We start from the raw sequence: 7,718 nt of genomic DNA, 5'->3' as shown, positions 1-7,718 counted from the left end.
TGTAGTGAATAATAAATATATCAAATATTTCAGCCGAATTACTTTATACTGATCTCCACCTTATTAGTGTGCAGATTATGATGGACACTGTCTAATCCACCCAATAACTTAAATATCAGATGGCTGACAGCGTCGCTAGTAGGTCTGTCGCGTTCTAAATAATAATTTTCGTAACATTTGAAGCCAGAAACACGCCAGGCAATTCCTTTTTAAACTGAATAGCTATGGTCATATCTAAATGTTAAAATGTTATGAAGAGGAAGATAAGTTAAACTACAGTACTGGCAATTTTTACTTTACTAGAAGTTTTTGAACTATGAAAACAAACTTTCACCAAGTTATTCTAAACCGTTCGGTTAAAGATTCCAATGGAAGAAAGGGGTTCTGGAGAAATCAATATATATCATGATAAAATTGTTCACTAAATACTCGGGGATTAGGGAGAATTGTCCCATATAATACTTTTGTATCTTTTCAGGTCATTCTTCTTCAGGGCAACCCAACATGCTACAAAGGTCCGTACAGTTTACTAATCCTGAAATGCCAGAGGCGGTTTACGGACAAATGCTATAGGAAATAGATATTAAGATAATTTTACCCAATAAAACCCCGTACGTGTGTGTGTGTGCGGGTGTGTGTGTGGGTGTGTGTGTGGCGGGTGGTGGGTGTAACCGTCATCCCAGAAGCATTACCACGTTTTTGTTTTACATTGTGCACAATCTTACAATTTAAACGCTTTCTGATTGATGTGGACGTGTGTAGTAACAGGCTTCAATAATGAGATATACCCATCCTTAAAAAAATCCAGTTTCGGATATATAGCAACATTCTTAGCATAAAAATATAAAGATAGGCAAGTCAGAAATCAATCATTAATATATTATGCTATTTAGAGAAGACATACATACCGCATTAAAATGTAATAAAATCGTTGATTGATAGGAATGTCTATTTCGTAGATTAGAAAACAACGTGATGATAAAGACAAGAAATTCCGTAGAAATGCCTTTATTTTTACCATTGCTGTATGACGCTTTGGGCAAAACAATAATTACAGGCACTTAACGATCATAATTACCCAATCAATTATCGAGTGGGTGTTGTTCTTTTTAACAAGCAACACATACAATAAAACTACCAACGTGAAGTTGTCGAAACATTATCCAAATTGGTTGCCTCAGTGATAGGAGTTTCAAATAATAAGGTAAGAATTACTTGAATTATATTCAAATATATTACATGGGGTATTCTTTTGGAAATTGCAACGTTATTTTTACTTTACAGATTTGGGGTAAAATCGGGATGTTTTTTGGGGGTTTTTTTGGGGGGGGGGGATAGAAAAGACGTGGTGATGAAGATGTCTATCAGTGTTTCATTTCAAATAAATATGGTTTCATTTTTTTATCGGACATAAGTGGAAGTGGAAGGGTGGGCGGGGGATTGACGCGGGGGGACGAGAAGGGCCTAAATGGCGGTAAATACGTTTTGGAAAGTGTTCTGCGTTTAAATTGGCAATTGAAAAAATCAGTGAAAAACAACATGTATATTTACGAGCTTATTTTATTTCAGTTATCATGGACCATTTCGTTCTGCGTTGCTTAGTTTTGGTGGCTTCTGTCCAGGCACAGTTAGACATCGGTGCCAGATCAATGAATGTTGTTGATAATTCATGGGGAAAACAGAACAACATACGAGCTAAATCTTCTTTCAAAATTGACAAACCTGGGGGGCTGATTGGTAAACAAAGTTATCCAAGTTCATATTCAAAAGGTAAGTTTAAAGCAACCCCCCCCACCCCAAAAAAAAACAAACCAAAACCAAAATAAAAAACAATCAATGGACTAATTTGGTATATTTGATGGCATGTAGGCCTCGATGTACTTCTAAGATTGTTTGTGTATTTTTTTTATTTTTTCACTGTTCTTTTGATCAGATCTGTGGCGACGGGTGGGTGCAAATATTTAGCGGTTAACTCGGGGATTTTTTCAAAAAAAAAAAAAGAATATTTTTATTAAGATTTGTATCTGAATCAGGATTGGGGAACAGGCATAACCTATATTACCCCCCCCCCCCCCCCGCCCCGCCCTTTCCGATTAAGATACACGTATTTATATTTTATCAATAAACAAACAATGTACAAGTAAAAATATAACTACAATGAGTGTGTTCTAGTTGTCCATGGTACCTTCTGATGAGTTCGAAAAACGAGTGGACAGTTTAAAAAATATTAATTGTGCTTTCTGTGTCGTCATTTCCGTGCAGTAAAATATAAATGTTTCGATTGGTGGACGGTAGATTATTTATGTTATTTCTGGCCCCGGAATACAAGGAGCAATTCAATAGAAAGTGTTCAGTAACTTCAAACTGATGACCACATTAACAGGATGTATTGTCAGAAATATCACGTAAAGATTTATGTCCATTGCTGCAAGAGAGACGCAGTTTACAGTGGATGATTTGGGATTACGGCAGGAAAGTACCACCGCGGTTCATGGACACTGCATGGTGTATGCTCGTCTTCATTAGCCCAATCGCCGCGGAAAAGTTTGACTTTAAACCGCATCTCTTTTATATTATAAAACATAATGTCGCCTTTCTTTCAGCTATGGTTAGAGCTTTGTCCTTCATGGCACATGGTATGTTAGATTTCTTTAAGAATATTATTGTACATTGTATACTCAAAGACTTTAAGCCACTCTGATTTCAAGCAATATATTGGTTTTAAAGCTAATAATGTTCTAAAATATTTTAACATCCCCATTAATAGAATACTGGCTGGTTAAATTTATTTATCTTACCCATTAGGACAGTTTAGTACAATACCCCTGTTTCACTTGATTATATATAGGAATGGGTATATTACAGAAATATCATGTAAGGGATTGTTCCATATCAATACAAGTCTTTAAACTAATGTTGATATATTTGATATAAAAACTGATATGAGATAAGTTTTATTCGATCTGGTGCACGCAAAAGAATACTTCACAGTTGGAACTTGAAATCAAAGTAGGCCTAGCGTCGCCGCCCGTGCAAGATTTCCCTTATATAACACTGCATGGCGTATGCCCGTCTTCAGTAGCCCAGTCGGTGCAAAAATTTAGGGCGTTAAACCCCATTTCATTTTAATTATTAAAAAGTAAAATAAAACAAAGCCATTAAAGAGCGTAAAATGCTCAACATTCTGAGCGTCATTGTTTCTCGGAACTATAAACCATTAGTTGTATATTATGTACATGTATTTTCATGTAGAATAATTGTAACATTCTGCACACAGAGAAATATATACTTTGAGAATTAACTTCTACCCTGAATGGCATTATATTCTCTTATGCAGTTCTAATCCTTTTGCATCGTTCATACACACAAAGACAAAATGAACATTTCCAATTCCATTCAATGGAAGCGATATAAATACCTCTCAATATTCTCTCAATATACTTGTTTTCGACTAAAAATGGTCGATGTAGGAATTAAAATGTCGGTCAATTAGCTTCGTGTCTGTTCTCAAGCGTATCTAATTGTAGATATGCAGCACAAGTTTTGTACGGAATTGTAAGATGAAAGTTAATTTTAAGGTAATTATTTCTAGGTAATGTTATATTAGAACAAGATGACAATGCTACACCACAAAATCCTTATGGTAAGTTAATTTTTTACACTAATTACTTTTACGGACAACGATGAGAAAATTGCATGAAAAAAATAAAAAATTCGTACAATTTAAAACAGCTACTGAAAAACATATCAAACTCTATTTGAGAATATATTCAAATTTACAACTTCCATTCCGGAGATCTTTTCAAGGCCCCTTTCCAGATTACAACCAATTACCCACTATTAATTTGTTTACACTGTCGATTTGTTTCCTAATTTTGGTTGATAAATCCGATAACCACTAATGAACGCCTTATGCCCCAGAGGATAGTTACTCTTGATCTGTTTGAAAACAAAATGATCTATTGTGCCTACTTACGCTACGAATTTCCCCATGTAGCAGAATAATCCTAAATATGTTATAAATGTTTGTAAATATTACGAATTATTTTTAAATAGATGATAGCTATATTATGATCAGTGAGAATGGCAAAAGCGTTGAACTTACATACAGAGAAATAACCAGAATTAGTAAGTAAATATTAATGTAGACTTTCAAATTTAACATTGGCATGTCATTCCGTGTCAAATCACCCAATGGGGTAAAACGTGCCCACTTCGATTTAGCGGAAATTTGGTGTATCAGCAATTTTGACCAAATCTGTACAGACCTTTGGTCATTTGAATATGGGGGGGGGGGTGGTTAGCGCGTGCACGTTGTATCATAAGGACTGTCATTCAGTCAACTGGCGTTGTTTCGATTCCACGAATGTACATGACAAGGAGTAGGGTCGCTTATCCAGCCTAGTGGGTTTTCTCCGGGTCCTCCCGCTTCCTCCCACTGCTAAAGACCCCTACGCGCAAGCGAATTATTGAAATAAATTTGAACCATGTATTAGTCCCGATATGAACTAATTTCTGTCGAGTGGACGTTATCCCCCCCCCCCTCTCTCTCTCTCTCTCATTTGAATATTGGCTTTTATGCCTAATTTGTTCGAAAGAGTCGTATCTCAGGGACTGTTATTTGACAAAATTATGGATAATTGAAATTTTAACAAGGCTGTGTAATAATACCTACAAGAAAGCAGTATAATTTTCATTGGATAAACATTTTTTTATTTAATCATATAATTTTTGGATATAATGTGTAGAGTATGCATATCTATAACATATAATTCCTTGTTGGTCACTATTTGCAATACTTTGGGTGATATTGACAAAACAAGCGTCTTTCCGTTTATTATCTGTTCCTGTCGGTGATTAGTAGGACCTCCAAATTCAGAGTCACCTATCAATAGCCTTTGTAATCGAAGAAGTCGACTTTATTGAGATCTTTTTTCAAACTTGCTATATGTTTCTTTGTAGGAAACCTATCCGAATTTTCTTTGGCTCTGTGTGAGTTTCACGGGATTTTCCGGTCTGGTGTCTAGTCGTTCGGGTGGTACAAAAACCGAGGTCCTGTGTACACATTCGCGTGCACATAAAGAACCATTGACAGTTGGAATTCGACATAAGAGTTGGTGGTAGCACACTGTATGGCGTATGGCGGTTTTCATTACCCCAGTCGGTGAGGAAAAGTAGGACGTTAAAGCCCGTTGCATTTCATTTTGTTCTCGGTAATCACGCAGGAAATCGGATGAAGATCATCACAGATCGACAACTTTATACAACCATCGTGTATTAGCATGTTATTTCATTTTTGTGAATAAATGTGGCTAATATCATATTGTTAAATTTGTCAACTTCACCGGTCGTAAAGATTTCCAACCATGTCAAATTAATCATTATTATGGTCCATACTGTATTGGAAGTTACACGTTATTTGATTTTGATTAACGTTTTGAGAACTGTGCCCGGAAAGTAACATATAAATAGTTGTAGATGAATTATTTTTGTCACTTTTGTCAATTTTATGAGCCGTATTGGACTATAGCTCATTGTCGAATGATCAGAATTGTGTCATTGATGAATGATATTTTTATGTTTGGTATAACGTGGACGCTGGCACAACCACCTTTCCCCTCATTTTATTATTATATAAAAAGTGCCTAATAGATTGTTACAATGATATATCGCGACTGTCGATCTCAAAGTCTGTCGTCTGCAGGATTGTCAAGGAAAATATCAGTTGTTTCGGATATGACGACAAACTGGGGTCAACCACGTAAAATAGTGCTTGGCAACTGGACTCGAAAACGCCATTATGTTGGCAAATAACCATATGTTTGTCTCATAATGACCTAAGTAAAGACTGAACATTTATCATTTGTTTATAAACGTTCCTCCGCTGATGTTGAATTTTCTTAATGGTCTTTAAGATGCATTATGTTAGAGCTATGTAGATATTTTTTCTGGCTTCAAATGTTGTTTGAATTATTATTTAGACATTTATTCACACGACAAGCACATACTCAACTCTCTTGACAATCAAATGGCTTGGATATTAGATCATTCGCGCCATTTAATCGGTTAACGCTATTCATAACTTCGCTCAGAATATACAGTAATTTGACTGAAATTTTCAATACACATAATGCATCTTTGATGACCACTGACTCTTCTTAGTAATATTATTAAAGATACTCAAAACATTTTATTTCTATTTTAGGGGATGTTAACCACAGATTAAATTCAATATTCGCGACTGATGTTGGGGCTGCAACTCCAGCAATCACAACAGTTATACAAGGAAATCAAATTCAAAGTACGAATTCGGCTATCAACCAAAATATGGAAAATGGCTCTGGTACAAGATCTGGAAGGGGATCCGTCTCCATAGGTTTCGTTTCAGGGTCTAACTCACAACAAAGGAGTCATCCACAATTTTACAATCGGTTTGGAATTAATCCAGGACGGATTCTAGGATTCCGTGGACTTCCCGGTTTACACTTCAGACAGTTACCGTTTGGTCGTTTCCCACACATGCTGCCACCGCACTTTTTAAACCCGTTTATGCGACGGTTCGCGTTTTGATCTCCTGGTTTTATCATGTAGGTAAGTCATGTTCAATAATTTAATTATTACAAATCAATTATGATACGAAATGTAATATATTTACATTCAATGCGCTGAGAAGTATAATGTGTACTTTCTGGGGAAATACGGGCGAGTGGGTGTACGAGTGCTCTAACGCGCGGTTTAGATCATAAGTTCTGTCATTGTGCCAAGTGGTGTGGCTTTCGATTCCAAAGCTTGTACATGACAGGGAATGCCCCCCACCCACCCCCACACACTACGCACAAGCGAATTATTGAAATAAAATTGTACCAGGTCAGTCTTGGAATGACTTAGTATGTGTCGAGTGGGCATAACAACGAATCTACATGTGTTACCCGCGTTACATTTTCCACAAATGTATTTCATTTACATAACTAATACATGTACATGTATGTACAAATATTAATATCTTTATTTTTGTTTATTTTTCAGCTCTTTACGCCTGCACGCCCCATCACCACTTGTATATCATAGTTAAATTATTTAATGCCTTGCCATTTGTATATTTATAATGTCACATGCCGCCTCCCATTAAAATATATGTTACCTCTAAATTGGCGTTTATCTCTTTGACGTAAATATTTAAATCTATCTGTCATGATATGCCAAGAAAGGTGTAGATAAACCTGAATGATTTGCACAATGCGTATGGTGAGATTTAACATGTACGTATAAGTAATTTGTCACAACAATAACCTAAATATGCCACAACATGTCTGTCCTGCGGCTGATAGAATGACACTTGTAGAAATTAAATGCTAAATTGAGAGTAGTCTCATACATTTATTTCTATTATTAAGAGACAGGTGAAATCGGTTTGCAAGCCTGTGTGTTAAATAATACCCGAGCTCTTATTATTACTTAATCAAAAGCTATTTAGAGATATCATTGTTTGAATACTAAATTAAGTGACCATATGTCATCAACTACTCTATTATTTCGTTGATGGGCATTTAGGAGCAGGCAAATATATGCCGACCCCGTGACCGGTATTCATCCAATCCCCGGTGCCGTCTCTGGCTATGTAGGGGTAAAGTTAGTAACCCTTTATGTTTTGATAGTATATGCGCAGGTGTATGGATATAAGTACAGATATAATTATAATTAAGGTAGCAACAATGTAA

At 36.0% G+C, this 7,718-nt stretch overlaps 1 long non-coding RNA gene across 1 annotated transcript; it reads left to right on the top strand.

Moving 5' to 3' along the window:
* Positions 1-1,175: 1,175 nt before the first annotated feature.
* LOC126823990 (uncharacterized) lies at positions 1,176-7,125 on the top strand. The gene is made up of 7 exons (XR_007681429.1): positions 1,176-1,204; positions 1,570-1,770; positions 2,604-2,636; positions 3,593-3,643; positions 4,057-4,128; positions 6,206-6,591; positions 7,027-7,125. It is a non-coding gene; the product is annotated as an uncharacterized LOC126823990 (long non-coding RNA).
* Positions 7,126-7,718: the final 593 nt, after the last annotated feature.

The sequence above is a fragment of the Patella vulgata genome, chromosome 6 (genome assembly GCF_932274485.2).
Source record: "Patella vulgata chromosome 6, xgPatVulg1.2, whole genome shotgun sequence".
Taxonomy (NCBI): domain Eukaryota; kingdom Metazoa; phylum Mollusca; class Gastropoda; family Patellidae; genus Patella; species Patella vulgata.
The sequence above is the reverse complement of the archived record's forward strand: the minus strand, read 5'-3'. Positions and strand labels throughout refer to the sequence as shown.